General features: G+C 47.0%; 1 pseudogene; it reads right to left on the minus strand.

Annotated features, from left to right (window-relative positions):
* LOC138821882 (death domain-associated protein 6-like) overlaps nt 1-18,011 on the minus strand; it is a 160,832-nt pseudogene that overhangs the window by 94,407 nt on the left and 48,414 nt on the right.

Here is an 18,011-nt window from a genome sequence, read left to right on the forward strand (position 1 = left end):
AAGGTTAGGGTGAGGGTTAGGTTTAGGTTTAGGATGAGGATAAGGGTTAGGGTGAGGGCTAGGGTGAGGGTGAGAGTTAGGGATAGGGTTAGGTTGAGGTTTAGTGTTAAGGTGATGGTAAGGGTTAGTGTGAGGGTTAGTGTTAGGACTAGGGTTAGTTTTAGGGTGAGGGTTAGTGTTAGGGTGAGTTAGAGCGTTAGGGTGAGGGTTATGGTTAGGGTTAGAGTTAGTGTTAGCTTTAGGGTTATTGTTTGGGTTAGGGTTAAGCTTACGTTGATGGTGAGGGTGAGGGTAAATGTTAGGGTGAGGGTTACCGTTAGGGTGAGGGTTATGGTTAGGGTAAGGGTTAGTGTTAGGTTTAGGTTTATTGTTAGGGTTAGGGTTAGGGTTAATGTTACGGTGAGGGTGAGGTTGAGGGTAAGGTTTAGGGTTAGGTTGAGGTTTAGGTTTAGGGTTAGGGTTAGAGTTAGGGTTAGGGTGAGGGTGAGGTTTAGGTTTAGAGTTAGTGTTAGGGGGAGGGTTAGGGTGAGGGTGAGGGTTAGGTTTAGGGTTAGGGTTAGTGTTAGGATTAGGGTTAGGGTGAGGTTGAGTGTGAGGGTTAAGGTTAGGGTTAGTCTGAAGGTGAGGGTGAGGGTTAGGTTTAGGATTAGGGTGAGGTGTAGGATGAGGTTAAGGTTAGAATTAGGGTTAGGATGAGGGCAATTGTGAGGGTGAGTGTTAGGGTTAGCATTATGGTGAGGTTTAGGATTACTGTTAGGTTTATGATTAGGGTGAGGGTTAGGGTTAGGGTTACAGTGAGGGTAGGTTTAGGGTTAGGGTGAGGGTTAGTGTTAGGGTTAGGGTGAGGGTGAGGTTTAGGGTTAGAGTGAGGTTTAGTGTTAGGGTTAGGGTTAGGGTGAGGGTTAGAGTTCGGGTTAGGCTTAGGCTTAGGCCGATTGTGGTGGTGAGGGTTAGGGTTAGGGTTAGGATGAGGGTTAGGGTTAGGTTTACGGAGAGGGTTAGGATGAGGTTTGTCGTTCTGGTTCTGGTTAGGGTTAGTTTTAGGGTTACGATTAGGGTTAGGTTTAGGGTTAGGGTTAGGTTGAGGGTTTGGGTTAGGGTTAGGGTTAAGTTTAGGATTAGGGTTAGGGTTATTGTTAGTGTTATGGTTAGTGTTAAGTTTGCAGTGAGGGTGAGGCTCAGGGTGAGGGTTATGGTTAGTGTTAGGGTTTGGTTTAGGGTTAGTATTATTGTTAGGGTTAGGGTTAGAGTTACGGTCATGGTGAGAGTGAGGGTGAGGGTTAGGGTGAGGTTTAGGTTCCGGTTTAGGGTTAGGGTTAGGGTTAGGTTTAGGGTGCTGGTGAGGTTTAGGGTTAGAGTTAGGGTGAGGGGGAGGGTTAGGGTGAGGGTTAGGGTTAGGTTTAGTGTTACCATTAGGGTGAGGGTAAGGTTTAGGTTGAGGTTTAGGGATAAGGTTAGGGTTAGGATTAGGATTAGGGTGAGGGTGAGGGTGAGGGTTAGGCTTAGGATTAAGGTTAGGCTGAGGGTGAGGCTGGGGGTGAGGATTAGGGTTAGGGTGATGGTTAGGGTTAGGGTTAGTGTTATTGTTAGGGTTAGCGTTAGAGTTAACCTGAAGGTGAGGTTGCGGGTAGTGTTTGGGTTAGGGTTAAGCTGAGGTTTAGGGTTAGGTTTAGAGATATGGTTAGGGTGAGGGTGAGGTTTAGGTTTAAAGTTAGGGTTAATGTTAAGGTAAGGCTTAGGGTTAGAATGAGGCTGAGCTTGGGCATGATTATTAGGGTTAGGGTTAGGGTTAGGGTTAGAGTTAGGGTTAGTGTTAGGGTTAAGGTTAGGCTAAGTGTTAATAGTGTTATGGTTAGTGTTAGGTTTAAGTTTGCAGTGAGGGTGAGGCTGAGGGTGAGGTTTATGGTTAGGGTTATGGTTATGGTTAGTGTTGTTAGGTTTAAGGTTAGAGTTACGGTTAGGGTGAGGGTGAGGGTTAGGGTTAGGTGAGATTTAGGGTGAGGTTTAGGGTTGGGGTTAGGTTGAGGGTGAGGATTATGTTTAGAGTTAGGGTTAGTGGGAGGGTTAGGGTGAAGGTTAGGGTTAGGTTGATTTTTAGGGATAGGGTTAGGGTTAGGATTAGGGTTAGGGTGAGGGTGAGTGTGAGTGTTAGGGTTAGGGTTAGGCTTAGGTTTAGGGTTAGGCTGAGGGTGAGGGTGAGAGTGAGCATTTGAGTTACAGTGAGCGTGAGGATTAGAGTTAGGGTGAGGGTTAGGATGAGGGTTAGAGTTACAGTGAGGGTGAAGGTTAGGGTTAGGGTGAGGGTTAGGGTTAGGATTAGGTTTAGGGTGAAGGTGAGGGTTAGGATTAGGGTTAGAGTTAAGTTTATTGTTAGTGTTATGGTTAAGGTTACTTTTGGAGTGAGGGTGATGCTGAGGGTGAGGGTTAGGGTTAGGATTAGGGTTAGGGTTAGGATTAGGGTTAGGGTGAGGGTGAGTTTGTGGGTGAAGGTTAGGGTTAGGGTGATGTTTAGTGTTACGGTTAGCTTGAATTTAGGATGAGGGTTAGGGATAGATTGAGTGTTAGGGTGAGGGTGAAGGTAAGGGTAAATTGAGGGTTAGGCTGTGGGTGAGGGTTAAGATAAGGGTGAGTGTTAAGGTTAGGGTGAGGTTTAGGGTAAGTGTGAGGGTTAGGGTTTAGGGTGAGGGTGAGGGTTAGATTGAGGATTAGCGTTAGGGTTAGTGTGATGTTTAGGGTGAGGATAAGGGTTTAGGTTTAGGTGAGGATAAGAGTTAGAATTAGGGTTAGGGTGAGGGCTAGGGTGAGGCTGGGGGTTAGGGTTAGGGTTAGGGTTAGGGAGCGGTTTAGGGTTAGGATGAATATTAGGGTTAGTGTGAGGGTTAGTGTTAGGGTTATGGTTAGTGTTAGGGTGGGGGTAAGTGTCAGGGTGATGGATAAGGTTAGGGTGAGGGTTACAGTTAGGTTGAGGGTTAGGGTTCGTGTTAGGGTTATTTTTAATTTTAGGTTTAAGGTTACGTTGAGGGTGAGGGTGAGGGTGAGGGTTAGGGTTATTGTGAGGTTTAGGGTTAGGATTTGGGTTAGAGTTAGGGTTAGGGTTAGAGTGAGGTTTAGGGTTAGAGTTAGGCTTAGGGTGAGGGTTACGTTGACGGTTCAGGTTAGGGTTAGTTTTAGTTTAGGGTTAGGGTGAGGGTTAGTTTGAGGGTTAGGGTTAGAGTTAGGGTTAGGTTTAGGATTTGGGTTAGGGTGAGGGTGAGTGTGTGGGTTAGGGTTAGGTTTAGGGTAAGGCTTAGGGTTAGGGTGAGGGTGAGTTTGAAGGTGAGGGTTAGGTTTAGGGTGAGTGTTAGGATTACGGATAGAGTGAGGGTAAGGGTGAGGGTTAGGGTTAGGGTTAGGGTTAGGCTGAGGGCTAGGGTGAGGGTGAGGTTTAGGTTTATGGTTAGGGGGAGGTTTAAGGTTAGGGTTAGGTTGAGGATGAGGTTTAATTTTAGAGTTAGTGTTAGGGTGAGTGTGAGTGTTAGGGTTAGTGTTAGGGTTAATGTTAGGGTTATTGTTAGGGTTAGGTTGAGGGTTAGTGTTATGGTTAGGATTAGGATTAGGGTTACTGTGAGGGTGAGTGTGAGGGTTAGGGTGAGGGTTAGGTTGGGCTTAGGGTTAGGCTGAGGGTGATGGTGAGGGTTAGGTTTAGGGTTAGGGTGAGGGTGAGGTTTAAGGTTAGAGTTAGTGTTAGTGTGAGGGTTAGTGTGAGAGTGAGTGTTAGGGTTAGGTTGTGGGTGAGGGTTAGGATTAGGTTGATGCCAAGGGTTATGGTCAGGGTGAGGGTTAGGATGAGGGTTAGGGTTAGTGTGAAGGTTAGGGTGAGGGTGACAGTAAGGGTTAGGGTGAGGGTTATGGTGAGGTTGAGGTTTAGTGTTAGCATTAGGGTTAGGGTCAGGGTTTGGGTTAGGGTTAGGATTAGGGTTAGGGTGAGGTTGAGGGTTAGGATGAGGGTGAGTTTTAGGGTGTATGTGACGGTTAGTGTTAGGGTGAGGGTTAAGGTTATGGTGAGGGTTAGGTTGAGGGTGAGGTTTAGGGTTAGGGTGAGGGTTAAGGTTAGGGTGATGTTTAGGGTGAGGGTGAGGTTTAGGGTGAGGATTAGTGTAAGGGGGAGGATTAGGGTTAGGGTTAGGGTTAGGTTTATGTTTAGGGTGAGGGTGAGGGTTAGGATGAGGGTGAGGGTGAGGGTGAGGGTGAGGGTGAGGGTGGAGGTTTAGGTGAGGATTAGGGTTAGGGTTAATGTTAGGGTGAGGGTGAGGGTTAGAGTTAGGGTTAGGGACAGGGTTAGGGTTAGGGTGAGGTTTAGGGTTAGGGTTAGTGTTAGGGTGAGGGTGAGGGTTACGGTTACGGTGAGCTTTAGTGTTATGGTTAGGGTGAGTTTATGTGTGAGGATTAGTGTTAAGGTTAGGGTTATGTTGAGGGTAAGGGTTAGGGTGAGGTTTAGGGTGAGAGTGAGGGTTAGGGTTAGCGTTAGGGTTAGGGTGAGGGTTAGAGTTAGGGTTAGGCTGAGGGTTAGAGTTAGGTTGATGTTTAGGCTGACGATGAGGTTTCGGCTGAGGATTAGGGTTAGGGTGAGTATTACGGTTAGGGTGAGTGTGAGGGTTAGGATTAGGGTTATGTTTAGTGTGAGGGTAAGGGTTAGGGTGAGGGTTATGGTGAGGTTGAGGTTTAAGGTTAGCATTAGGATTAGGTTTAAGATTAGGGTTAGGTTTATTATTAGGGTTAGGGTGAGGGTGAGGGCTAGTGTTAGCATTAGGGTTAGGGTTACGGTTAGGGTGAGGGTGAGGGATTTGTTTAGGAAAGGATTAGGGTTAGGGTTAGGGTGAGGATTAGGGTGAGGGTGAGGTTTAAGTTGAGGATTAGGGTTAGGGTGAGGATTAGGGTTAACTTTTGTGTTCGGGTTAGGGTTAGGGTGATGTTTAGGGTGAGGGTGATGGTTAGGGTGGGGGTGAGGCTGAGAGTGAGGGTGAGGGTGTAGGTGAGTGTTAGGGTGGTGCTGATGGTTGGGGTGACGGTGAGGGTTAGGGTAAAGGTGAGGGTGAGGGTTCGATTAGGGTTAGGGTGAGGGTTAGGGTTAGGGTTAGGGTTACTGTGAGGATAGGGGTTAGGGTGAGGATTAGGGTGAGAGTGAGGATTAGGGTTAGCATTAGGGTTAGGGGTAGGTTTAGGATGAGGGTTAAGGTGAGGTTTAGGGTTAATATGAGGGTGAGGGTTAGAGTTAGGTTTAGGGTGAGGGTTAGGGTTAGGGTTAGGGTTAGAGTGAAGGTTAGTGTGAGGGTTAGTGTGAGCATGAGGGTAAGGTTGAGGGTGAGGGTGAGGGTTAGGTTTTAGGAGAGGGTCACGTTTACGGTTAGGGTTAATGTTAGGGTGACGGTTAGGGTTAGGGTTAGGGTTAGGATGTGGGTTAGACTGAGGGTTAAGTTTAGGTTTAGTGTGAGGGTAAGGTTTAGAGTGAGGGTAAGGGTTACAGTGAGGGTGCGGGTTATTTTTTGGATTAGGGTTAGGGTTAGGTTGAGGGTTTAGGGTTAGTGTTTGGATTAGGGTTAGGGTTAGGCTTAGGCTTAGGGTGAGGTGGTTGAGGGTGAGTTTGAGGGTTAGGGTTAATGTGAGGGTTAGGGTTAGGATTAGCGTTAAGGTTATTGTGAGGGTTAGGTTTAGGATTAGGGTTAGGATGAGGGTTAGGCTGAGGGTTAGGTTTAGGGTTCGGGTGAGGGTAAGGGTTAGGTTGAGGTTTAGGGTGAGGGGGAGGGTTAGGTTAAGGCTTAGGGTTAGGGTGAGGGTTAGGGTTAGGGTTAGAATGAGAGTGAGGTTTAGGGTTAGGGTGAGGGTGAGTGTTAGTGATAGGGTTGGGGTGAGGGTCAGTGTCAAGGTTAGGGTTAGCGTTAGAGTTAGGGTGACGATGAGTGTGAGAGTTAGGGTTAGGTTTAGGTTTAGGGTTAGGATTAGGCTGAGGGTGAGGGTGAGGGTGAGGGTGAGTTTTAGGTTTAGGATGAGGGTTAGAGTTAGGGTTAGGGTTAAGGTTGGGTTGAGGGTTAGGGTTAGGGTTAGGAAGTGGGTTTGGCTGAGAGTTAGGTTTATGGTTAGGGTGAGGTTTAGGGTTAGTGTGAGGGTTAGGATGATGGTTAGGCTGATTGTAAGGGTTAGTGTAAGGGTGAGGGTAAGGGTTTGGGTGAGGGTGAGGGTTAGGTTTAGGGTTAGGTTTAGGGTTAGGGTGAGGGTTAGGGATAGGGTTAGGATTAGGGTGAGGGTTACGGTGAGGGTTAGGGTTAGGGTTAGCGTTAGGGTGAGGTGTATTTGAGGGTTAGGCTTAGGGTGAGGTTTAGGTTGACGGTGATGGTAAGGGTTAGGGTGAAGTTTAGGGTTTGGGATAGGGTTACTGTCAGAGTTAGGCTTAGGGTTAGGGTTAGTGTGAAATTTAAGTTGAGGGGTAGGGTTATGGTTAGGGTGAGATATAATGTTAATGTGAGGATTAGGGTTAGGGTTAGGGTTAGTGTGAGGGTAAGGATAAGAGTGAGGGTTAGGGTGAGAGTGAGGTTTAGGGTTAGCATTAGGGTTAGGGTGAGGGTTAGTGTGAAGGTTAAGGTGAGGGTTTGGGTTAGTATGAGGGTGAGGGTTAGAGTTAGGTTTAGATTGAGGGTTAGGGTTTGGGTGAGGTTTAGGGTCGGGTTAGGGTGAGGGTTCGGGTTCGGGTGAGTTTTAGAGTGTGGGTGACGGTTAAGGTTAGGGTGAGGGTTAGGGTTACGGTGATGATTAGGGTTAGTGTTAGGGTTATAGTGAGTGTAAGGGTTAGGATGAGTTTTAGGGTGAGGGTGAGGTTTAGGGATAGCATTAGAGTTAGGGTGAGGTTTAGGGTTAGGGTTAGGGTTAGGGTGAGGGATAGGGTGAGGTGTAGGGTTAGGGTTAGTGTGAGGGTTAGGGTTAATGTGAGGATTAGGGTTAGGGTTAGGGTTAGTGTCAGGATAAGGATAAGTGTGAGGGTTAGGATGAGATTGAGGTTTAGTGTTAGCATTAGGGTTACGGTGAGATTTAGGGTGAGGGTTAAGGCAAGGTTTAGTGTTAGTATGAGGGTGAGGGTTATAGTTATGTTTACAGTGAGGGTTAGGTTTAGGGTGAGGTTTAGGGTCGGGTTAGGTTTCTGGTTCGGGTTCGGGTGAGTTTTAGGGTGTGGGTGAGTGTTAGGGTTAGTGTGAGGGTTAGGGTACTGGTGAGGATTAGGGTTAGGGTTAGGGTTATAGTCAGGGTAAGGGTTAGGGTGAGGTTTAGGGTGAGGGTGAGGTTTAGGGTTAGCGTTAGAGTTAGGTTGAGGTTTAGGGTAAGGGTTAGGATCCAGGTTAGGTTAGGTGAGGGTGAGGGTTATCGTTAGGTTTAGGGTTAGGTTTAGGGTGAGGGTAAGGTTTAAGGTGATCGTTAGGGTGAGGATGAGGGTTAGGGTTAAGTTGCGTGTTAGGGTGAGCGTTAGGGTGAGGGTTCAGTTGAGGGTTTGGGTTAGGGTTAGGGTGAGGTTGAGGGAGAGGGTGAGACTTAGGGTTAGGTTTAGGGTTAGGATGGGGTTTAGGTTTAGTGTTAGGGTGAGGGTTAGGGTGAAGGATAGGGTGAGGGTAAGGGTTAGAGGGAGGTTTAGGGGAAGGGTGAGGGTTAGGGATAGCATTAAGGTTAAGGATAGGTTTAGCGTGAGGTTTAGGGTTAGTGTTAGGGTTACAGTGAGGGTGAGGGTTAGGGTTAGGGTTAGGGTTATGGTGAGGGTTAGGTTTAGGGTTAGGGTGACGGTGAGGGTAAAGGTTAGGGTGAGTACTAGGGTTAGGGTTAGGGTTAGGGTAAGGTTTAGGTTTAGGATGAGGGTGAGAGTGAGAGTTACGTTTAGGATTAGGCATAGGTGTAGGGTTAGGCTTAGGGTGAAGGTGAGGGTGTGTGTCAGAGTTAGGTTTAGTGTGAGGGTTAGGGTTATGGTTATTTTTAGGGTGAGGGTGAGGGTGAGGGTTAGGGTGAGTGTGAGGTTGAGGTTGAGGTGAGGTGGAGGGTTAAGGTTTGTGTGAGGGATAGGGTTAGTTAAGGTTAGGGTGAGGGTTAAGGTTATGGTTAGTGTTAGGATGAGGGTTAGGTTTAGGGTTAGTGTGAAGGTAAGGTTTACGGTGAGCGTAGGTTAGGGTTAGGGTTAGGATTAGGGTTTGGGTTAGGGTGAAGGTCAGGGATAGGGCTTGGATTAAAGTGAGGGTTTTGTTTAGGGTTAGGTTTAGAGTTAGGGTGAGGGTGAGGGTGAGGGTTAGCGTTTGGATTAGGGTTAGGGTTAGGGTGAAGCTGATGTTGATGTTGAGGATGAGGGTTAAGGTTAATTTGAGGTTTAGCGTTAAGGTTAGGGTGAGGGTTAGGTTTAGGTTTAGGATGAGGATAAGGGTTAGGGTGAGGGCTAGGGTGAGGGTGAGAGTTAGGGATAGGGTTAGGTTGAGGTTTAGTGTTAAGGTGATGGTAAGGGTTAGTGTGAGGGTTAGTGTTAGGACTAGGGTTAGTTTTAGGGTGAGGGTTAGTGTTAGGGTGAGTTAGAGCGTTAGGGTGAGGGTTATGGTTAGGGTTAGAGTTAGTGTTAGCTTTAGGGTTATTGTTTGGGTTAGGGTTAAGCTTACGTTGATGGTGAGGGTGAGGGTAAATGTTAGGGTGAGGGTTACCGTTAGGGTGAGGGTTATGGTTAGGGTAAGGGTTAGTGTTAGGTTTAGGTTTATTGTTAGGGTTAGGGTTAGGGTTAATGTTACGGTGAGGGTGAGGTTGAGGGTAAGGTTTAGGGTTAGGTTGAGGTTTAGGTTTAGGGTTAGGGTTAGAGTTAGGGTTAGGGTGAGGGTGAGGTTTAGGTTTAGAGTTAGTGTTAGGGGGAGGGTTAGGGTGAGGGTGAGGGTTAGGTTTAGGGTTAGGGTTAGTGTTAGGATTAGGGTTAGGGTGAGGTTGAGTGTGAGGGTTAAGGTTAGGGTTAGTCTGAAGGTGAGGGTGAGGGTTAGGTTTAGGATTAGGGTGAGGTGTAGGATGAGGTTAAGGTTAGAATTAGGGTTAGGATGAGGGCAATTGTGAGGGTGAGTGTTAGGGTTAGCATTATGGTGAGGTTTAGGATTACTGTTAGGTTTATGATTAGGGTGAGGGTTAGGGTTAGGGTTACAGTGAGGGTAGGTTTAGGGTTAGGGTGAGGGTTAGTGTTAGGGTTAGGGTGAGGGTGAGGTTTAGGGTTAGAGTGAGGTTTAGTGTTAGGGTTAGGGTTAGGGTGAGGGTTAGAGTTCGGGTTAGGCTTAGGCTTAGGCCGATTGTGGTGGTGAGGGTTAGGGTTAGGGTTAGGATGAGGGTTAGGGTTAGGTTTACGGAGAGGGTTAGGATGAGGTTTGTCGTTCTGGTTCTGGTTAGGGTTAGTTTTAGGGTTACGATTAGGGTTAGGTTTAGGGTTAGGGTTAGGTTGAGGGTTTGGGTTAGGGTTAGGGTTAAGTTTAGGATTAGGGTTAGGGTTATTGTTAGTGTTATGGTTAGTGTTAAGTTTGCAGTGAGGGTGAGGCTCAGGGTGAGGGTTATGGTTAGTGTTAGGGTTTGGTTTAGGGTTAGTATTATTGTTAGGGTTAGGGTTAGAGTTACGGTCATGGTGAGAGTGAGGGTGAGGGTTAGGGTGAGGTTTAGGTTCCGGTTTAGGGTTAGGGTTAGGGTTAGGTTTAGGGTGCTGGTGAGGTTTAGGGTTAGAGTTAGGGTGAGGGGGAGGGTTAGGGTGAGGGTTAGGGTTAGGTTTAGTGTTACCATTAGGGTGAGGGTAAGGTTTAGGTTGAGGTTTAGGGATAAGGTTAGGGTTAGGATTAGGATTAGGGTGAGGGTGAGGGTGAGGGTTAGGCTTAGGATTAAGGTTAGGCTGAGGGTGAGGCTGGGGGTGAGGATTAGGGTTAGGGTGATGGTTAGGGTTAGGGTTAGTGTTATTGTTAGGGTTAGCGTTAGAGTTAACCTGAAGGTGAGGTTGCGGGTAGTGTTTGGGTTAGGGTTAAGCTGAGGTTTAGGGTTAGGTTTAGAGATATGGTTAGGGTGAGGGTGAGGTTTAGGTTTAAAGTTAGGGTTAATGTTAAGGTAAGGCTTAGGGTTAGAATGAGGCTGAGCTTGGGCATGATTATTAGGGTTAGGGTTAGGGTTAGGGTTAGAGTTAGGGTTAGTGTTAGGGTTAAGGTTAGGCTAAGTGTTAATAGTGTTATGGTTAGTGTTAGGTTTAAGTTTGCAGTGAGGGTGAGGCTGAGGGTGAGGTTTATGGTTAGGGTTATGGTTATGGTTAGTGTTGTTGTTAGGTTTAAGGTTAGAGTTACGGTTAGGGTGAGGGTGAGGGTTAGGGTTAGGTGAGATTTAGGGTGAGGTTTAGGGTTGGGGTTAGGTTGAGGGTGAGGATTATGTTTAGAGTTAGGGTTAGTGGGAGGGTTAGGGTGAAGGTTAGGGTTAGGTTGATTTTTAGGGATAGGGTTAGGGTTAGGATTAGGGTTAGGGTGAGGGTGAGTGTGAGTGTTAGGGTTAGGGTTAGGCTTAGGTTTAGGGTTAGGCTGAGGGTGAGGGTGAGAGTGAGCATTTGAGTTACAGTGAGCGTGAGGATTAGAGTTAGGGTGAGGGTTAGGATGAGGGTTAGAGTTACAGTGAGGGTGAAGGTTAGGGTTAGGGTGAGGGTTAGGGTTAGGATTAGGTTTAGGGTGAAGGTGAGGGTTAGGATTAGGGTTAGAGTTAAGTTTATTGTTAGTGTTATGGTTAAGGTTACTTTTGGAGTGAGGGTGATGCTGAGGGTGAGGGTTAGGGTTAGGATTAGGGTTAGGGTTAGGATTAGGGTTAGGGTGAGGGTGAGTTTGTGGGTGAAGGTTAGGGTTAGGGTGATGTTTAGTGTTACGGTTAGCTTGAATTTAGGATGAGGGTTAGGGATAGATTGAGTGTTAGGGTGAGGGTGAAGGTAAGGGTAAATTGAGGGTTAGGCTGTGGGTGAGGGTTAAGATAAGGGTGAGTGTTAAGGTTAGGGTGAGGTTTAGGGTAAGTGTGAGGGTTAGGGTTTAGGGTGAGGGTGAGGGTTAGATTGAGGATTAGCGTTAGGGTTAGTGTGATGTTTAGGGTGAGGATAAGGGTTTAGGTTTAGGTGAGGATAAGAGTTAGAATTAGGGTTAGGGTGAGGGCTAGGGTGAGGCTGGGGGTTAGGGTTAGGGTTAGGGTTAGGGAGCGGTTTAGGGTTAGGATGAATATTAGGGTTAGTGTGAGGGTTAGTGTTAGGGTTATGGTTAGTGTTAGGGTGGGGGTAAGTGTCAGGGTGATGGTTAAGGTTAGGGTGAGGGTTACAGTTAGGTTGAGGGTTAGGGTTCGTGTTAGGGTTATTTTTAATTTTAGGTTTAAGGTTACGTTGAGGGTGAGGGTGAGGGTGAGGGTTAGGGTTATTGTGAGGTTTAGGGTTAGGATTTGGGTTAGAGTTAGGGTTAGGGTTAGAGTGAGGTTTAGGGTTAGAGTTAGGCTTAGGGTGAGGGTTACGTTGACGGTTCAGGTTAGGGTTAGTTTTAGTTTAGGGTTAGGGTGAGGGTTAGTTTGAGGGTTAGGGTTAGAGTTAGGGTTAGGTTTAGGATTTGGGTTAGGGTGAGGGTGAGTGTGTGGGTTAGGGTTAGGTTTAGGGTAAGGCTTAGGGTTAGGGTGAGGGTGAGTTTGAAGGTGAGGGTTAGGTTTAGGGTGAGTGTTAGGATTACGGATAGAGTGAGGGTAAGGGTGAGGGTTAGGGTTAGGGTTAGGGTTAGGCTGAGGGCTAGGGTGAGGGTGAGGTTTAGGTTTATGGTTAGGGGGAGGTTTAAGGTTAGGGTTAGGTTGAGGATGAGGTTTAATTTTAGAGTTAGTGTTAGGGTGAGTGTGAGTGTTAGGGTTAGTGTTAGGGTTAATGTTAGGGTTATTGTTAGGGTTAGGTTGAGGGTTAGTGTTATGGTTAGGATTAGGATTAGGGTTACTGTGAGGGTGAGTGTGAGGGTTAGGGTGAGGGTTAGGTTGGGCTTAGGGTTAGGCTGAGGGTGATGGTGAGGGTTAGGTTTAGGGTTAGGGTGAGGGTGAGGTTTAAGGTTAGAGTTAGTGTTAGTGTGAGGGTTAGTGTGAGAGTGAGTGTTAGGGTTAGGTTGTGGGTGAGGGTTAGGATTAGGTTGATGCCAAGGGTTATGGTCAGGGTGAGGGTTAGGATGAGGGTTAGGGTTAGTGTGAAGGTTAGGGTGAGGGTGACAGTAAGGGTAAAGGTGAGGGTTAGGCTGAGAGTGAGGGTTACTGTAAGGGTGAGGGTTAGGGCTAGGGTGAGGGTTAGGTTTAGGGTTAGGGTTAGGGTGTGGTTTAGATTGAGGATTCGTTTTTGGGGTTAGTGTGAGATTTAGGGTGAGGATGAGGGTTAGGGTTGGGTTGAGCGCTAGGGTGAGGATGAGGGTTAGGGTTAGGGTGAGTGTTAGGTTTTGGGTGATCTTTAGGGTTAATGTGAGGGTTAGTGTTAGGGTTAGGGTTGGTGTTGGGGTGAGGGTAAGTGTTAGGGTGAGGTTTAGGGTTAGGGTGAGATTTATGGTTAGAATGAGGGTTAGGGTTAAGTTTAGGGTTATTTTTAGGGTTATTGTTAGGGTTAGGATGAGGGTCAGGTTTAGGATTAGGGTTAGGGTGAGGGCTAGGGTGAGGGTGAGAATTAGGGTTAGGGTTAGGTAGAGGTTTAGGGTTAAGGTGATGGTTAGAGGGTTGGTGTGAGGGTTAGTGTTAGGACTAGGGTTAGTTTTAGGGTGAGGGTTAGTGTTAGGGTGAGTTATAGCGTTAGGGTAAGGGTTATGGTTATGGTTAGGGTTAGTGTTAGCTTTAGGGTTATTGTTTGGGTTAGGGTTAAGCTTACGTTGAGGGCGAGGGTGAGGGTAAGTATTAGGGTGAGGGTTACCGTTAGGGTGAGGGTTATGGTTAGGGTTAGGGTTAAGTGTTAGGGTTAGGGTTATTTTTAGGGTTAGGGTTAGGGTAAAGGTTACGGTGAGGGTGAGGGTGAAGGTAAGGTTTAGGTTTAGGTTGAGGTTTAGGTTTAGGGTTAGGGTTAGAGTTTCGGTTAGGGTGAGGGTGAGGTTTAGGTTTAGAGTTAGTGTTAGGGGGAGGGTTAGGGTGAGGGTTAGGGTTAGGGTTAGGGTTAGGGTTAGGGTTAGGATTAGGGTTTGGGTGAGGTTGAGTGTGAGGGTTAGGGTTAGGGTTAGTCTGAGGGTGAGGGTAAGGGTTAGGTTTAGGACTCGGGTGAGGTTTAGGATGAGGTTAAGGTTAGGATTAGGGTTAGGATGAGGGCAAGTGTGAGGGTGACGGTTAGGGTTAGCATTATGGTGAGGTTTAGGATTAGGGTTAGGTTTATGGTTAGGTTTAGGTTTACAGTGAGGGTGAGGTTTAGGGTTAGGGTGAGGGTTAGTGTTAGGGTTAGGGTGAGGGTGAGATTTAGGGTTAGAGTTAAGGTTAGTGTTAGGGTTAGGTTTAGGGTGAGTGTTAGGGTGAGGGTTAGGGTGAGGTTTAGAGTTCGGGTTAGGCTTAGGCTTAGGCTTAGGCCGAGTGTGGGAGTGATGGTTAGGGATAGGGTTAGAGTGAGGGTTAGGGTTCGGTTTAGGGTGACTGTTAGGATGAGGTTTGTTGTTATGGTTAGGGTTAGGGTTAGTTTTAGGGTTATGATTAGGGTTAGGTTTAGGGTTAGGGTTAGGGTTAGGGTTAGGGTTAGTTTTAGGGTTATGATTAGGGTTAGGTTTAGGGTTAGGGTTAGGGTTAGGGTTTGGGTTAGGGTTAGGGTTAAGTTTAGGAGTAGGGTTAGGGTTAGGGTTATTGTTAGTGTTATGTTTAGTGTTAAGTATGCGGTGAGGGTGAGGCTCAGGGTAAGGGTTATGGTTAGTGTTAGGGTTTGGGTTAGGGTTAGTTTTATTGTTAGGGTTAGGGTTAGAGTTACAGTCATGGTGAGAGTGAGGGTGAGGTTTAGTGTGAGGTTTAGGGTGAGGTTTAGGGTTAGGGTTAGTGTTAGGGTTAGGGTGCTGCTGAGGTTTAGGGTTAGAGTTAGGGTGAGTGGGAGGGTTAGGGTGAGGTTTAGGGTTAGGTTTAGTGTTACCATTAGGGTGAGGGTGAGGGTTAGGTTGAGGTTTAGGGATAGGGTTAGGGTTAGGATTAGGGTGAGGGTGAAGGTGAGGGTTAGGATTAGGCTTAGGCTTAGGGTTAGGCTGAGGGTGAGGCTGGGGGTGAGTATTAGTGTTAATGTGATGGTTACGGTTAGGGTTAGCGTTATTGTTAGGGTTAGGGTTACAGTTAAGGTGAGGGTGAGGGTGCACGTAGGGTTAGGGTTAGGGTTAAGCTGAGGTTTAGGGTTAGGTTTAGAGATAGGGTTAGTGTGAGTGTGAGGTTTAGGGTTAAAGTTAGGGTTAATGTTAGGGTTAGGCTTAGGGTTAGAATGAGGCTGAGCTTGGGCGTGAGGTTTAGGTTTAGGGTTAGGGTTAGGGTTAGAGTTAGGGTTAGGTTTAGGGTTAGAGTTAGGCTAAGGGTTAATGTTAGCGTTATGGTTAGTGTTAGGTTTAAGTTTGCAGTGAGGGTGAGGCTGAGGGTGAGGTTTATGGTTAGGGTTAGGGTTATGGTTAGTGTTATTGTTAGGGTTAGGGTTAGAGTTAAGGTGAGGGTGAGGGTGAGGGTGAAGGTAAGGCTTAGGTGAGATGGCTGAGGTTTAGGGTTAGGGTTAGGTTGAGGGTGAGGTTTATGTTTAGAGTTAGGTTTATTGGGAGGGTTAGGGTGAAGGTTACGTTTAGGTTGATTTTTAGGGATAGGGTTAGGGTTAGGATTAGGGTTAGGGTGAGGGTGAGGGTTAAGGTTAGGATTAGGGTTAGAGTTAGGGTTAGGGTTAGGGTGAGGTTTAGGGTTAGAGTTAGGCTTAGGGTGAGGGTTAGTGTGAGGGTTAGGGTTAGGGTTAGTGTTAGGTTAGGGTTAGGGTGAGGGTTAGTGTGAGGTTAGGGTTAGGTTTTGGTTGAGGTATAGGTATAGGGTTAGGGTTACAGTTAGATTTAGGTTGATCGTGAGGTTTAGGGTTAGAGTTAGGGTTAGTGTTAGGGTTAGGTTTAACGTGAGGGTTAGTGTGAGAGTTAGAGTTCGGGTTAGGCTTAGGCGGATTTTGAGGGTGAGGGTTAGGGTTAGGGTGAGGGTTAGCGTTAGGTTTAGGGGGAGGGTTTGGATGAGGTTTTTGGTTATGGTTAGGGTTAGTGTTACTTTTAGGGTTAGGGTTAGGGTTAGGTTTATGGTTAGGGTTAAGATGAGGGTTAGGTTTAGGGTTAGGCTTAGGGTTAATGTTAGGGTTATTGTTAGTGTTATGGTTAGTGTTAAGTTTGCAGTGAGGGTGAGGCTAAGGTTGACGGTGATGGTTAGTGTTAGGGTAAGGGTTAGGGTTAAGGTTAGTGTTATTGTTAGGGTTAGGGTTAGAGTTACAGTCACGGTGAGAGTGAGGGTGAGGGTGAGGGTTAGGGTGAGGTTTAGGGTTAGGTTTAGGTTTAAGGGTAGGGTTAGGGTGCTGGTGAGGTTTAGGTTTAGAGTTAGGGTTAAGGGGAGGGTTAGGGTGAGGGTTAGGTTTAGGTTTAGTGTTAGCATTAGGGTGAGGGTGAGGGTTAGGTTGAGGTTCAGGGATAGGGTTAGGGTTAGGTTTAGGTTAGGGTCAGTGTGAGGGTGAGGGTTAGGGTTAGGCTTAGGCTTAGGCTTAGGCTAAGGGTGAGGATGGGAGTGATTATTAGGCTTAGGGTGATGGTTAGGCTTAGGTTAGTGTTATTGTTAGGGTTAGGGTTAGAGTTACGGTGAGGGTGAGGGTGCGGGTGAGGTTTAGGGTTAGGGTTAAGGTAAGGTTTAGGGTTAGGTTAAGAGATAGAGTTAGGGTGAGGGTGAGGTTTAGGGTTAGAGTTAGTGTTAGTGTTAGGGTTAGGCTTAGGGCTAGGCTGAGCCTGAGGGTGGGGGTTAGGATTAGGGTTAGGGTTAGGGTTAGATTTAGGGTTAGGGTTAGGGTTAGGTTTTGGGTTATTTTTAGAGTTATGGTTAGGGTTAAGTTTGCAGTGAGAGTGAGGCTGAGGGTGAGGTTTATGGTTCGGGTTAGGGTTAGGATTAGGGTTAGGGTAAGGGTGAGTGTGAGGGTTAGGGTTAGGCTTAGGCTTAGGGTTAGGCTGAGGGTGAGGGTGGGGGTGAGGGTTAGTGTTATGTTGAGGGTGAGGATTAGGGTTTGGGTGTTGGTTAGGATGAGGGTTAGTGTTATGGTGAGGGTAAGGTTTAGAGTTAGGGTGAGGGTTTGAGTCAGGATTAGGGTGAGGGTGAGGGTGATAGTTAGGGTTAGGGTTAGGGTTAGGGTTATTGTTAGTGTTATGGTTAAGGTTACCTTTGCAGTGAGGGTGAGGCTGAGGGTGAGGTTTAGGGTGAGGATTAGGGTTAGGGTGAGGTTGAGGGTTAGGGTTAGGGTTAGGGTGAGGTTTAGGGTTAGGGTGGGGGTTAGGGTTAGTGTGAGCGTTAGTGTTAGGGTTATGGTTATGGTTAGGGTCAGGGTTAGTGTTAGGGTTAGGGTTAGGGTGAGGGTTAGTTTGAGGTTTAGGGTTAGGCTTAGGTTTAGGATTAGGTTCGGGTGAGGGTGAGTGTGAGGGTTATGGTTACGCTTTGGCTTAGGCTGAGGGTGAGGGTGGGGTGAGGATTAGTGTTTGGTGATAGTTAGGTTTAGAATTAGAGTGACGGTTAGGATGAGGTTTAGGGTTACGATTAGGGTGATGGCTAGGGTGAGGGTGAGGGTTAGTGTTAGGGTTAGGGTTAGGCTGAGGTTTAGGCTGAGGGTGAGATTTAGGGTGAGGGTTAGGATTAGGTTTATGGTTAGGGTTACGGTTAGCTTGAAGGTTAGAATGGGGTTTAGGGATAGGGTGAGTGTTAGGGTGTGGGTGATGGTAAGGGGAAAGTTGAGGGTTAGGCTGTGTGTGAGGGTTAAGATAAGGGTGAGGGTTAGGGTTAGGGTGAGGGTTAGGGTAAGTGTGAGGGTTAGGGGATAGGGTGAGGATGAAGGTTAGGTTTAATGTGAGGTTTAGGGTGAGCATGAGGGTTAGGTTTAAGTGAGGGTAAGGGTTAGAATTAGAATTAGGGTGTGGGCTAGGTTTAGGGTGAGGATTAGGTTAGGGTTAGGGTTAGGGTGAGGTTTAGGATTAGGGTGAGTTTTATGGTTAGTGTGAGGGTTAGTGTTAGGGTTAGGGTTAGTGTTAGGGTGAGGGTAAGTGTTAGGATGATGGTTAGGGTTAGGGTGAGGGTTACAGTTCGGGTAAGGTTTAGGTTTAGTGTTAAGGTTATTTTTAATTTTAGGTTTAGGGTTACATATAGGGTGAGTGTCAGGGTGTGGGTTAGGGTTAGGTTTAGGGTGAGCTTTAGGGTTAGGATTAGTGTTAGAGTTAGGGTTAGGATTAGGGTGAGGTTTAGGTTTAGAGTTAGGCTTAGGGTGAGGGTTAGTGTGAGGTTTAGGGTTAGGGTTAGTGTTATGTTACGGTTAGAGTGAGGGTTAGTGTGAGGGTTAAGTTTAGAGTTAGGGTTACGGTTAGGATTAGGGTTAGGGTGAGGGTGAGTGTGTGGGTTAGAGTTAGGTTTAAGGTTAGTCTTAGGGTTAGGCTGATGGTGATGTTGAGGGTGAGGGTTAGGTTTAGGGTGAGGGTTAGGATTAGGGTTAGGGTGAGGGTTAGGATGAGGGTTAGGGATAGGATGAGGGTTAGGGTGATTGCTGGGGTGAGGGTAATGTTTTGGGTTAGGGTTAGGGTGAGGTGTAGGGTTAGGTTGAGGGTGAGGTTTAATTTTAGAGTTTTAGGTTTAATTTGAGAGTGAGGATTACAGTAAGGGTGAGGGTTAGGGTTTCGGTGAGGGATAGGTTTAGGGTTAGGGTGAGGGTGTGGTTTAAATTGAGGATTAGTGTTAGGGTTAATGTGAGGTTTAGGGTGAGCAAGAGGATTTGGGTTTGGTTGAGGGCCAGAGTGAGG

The sequence above is a fragment of the Dipodomys merriami genome, unplaced genomic scaffold (assembly GCF_024711535.1).
Source record: "Dipodomys merriami isolate MVZ:Mamm:240054 unplaced genomic scaffold, mDipMer1.0.p SCAF_95, whole genome shotgun sequence".
NCBI lineage: Eukaryota > Metazoa > Chordata > Mammalia > Rodentia > Heteromyidae > Dipodomys > Dipodomys merriami.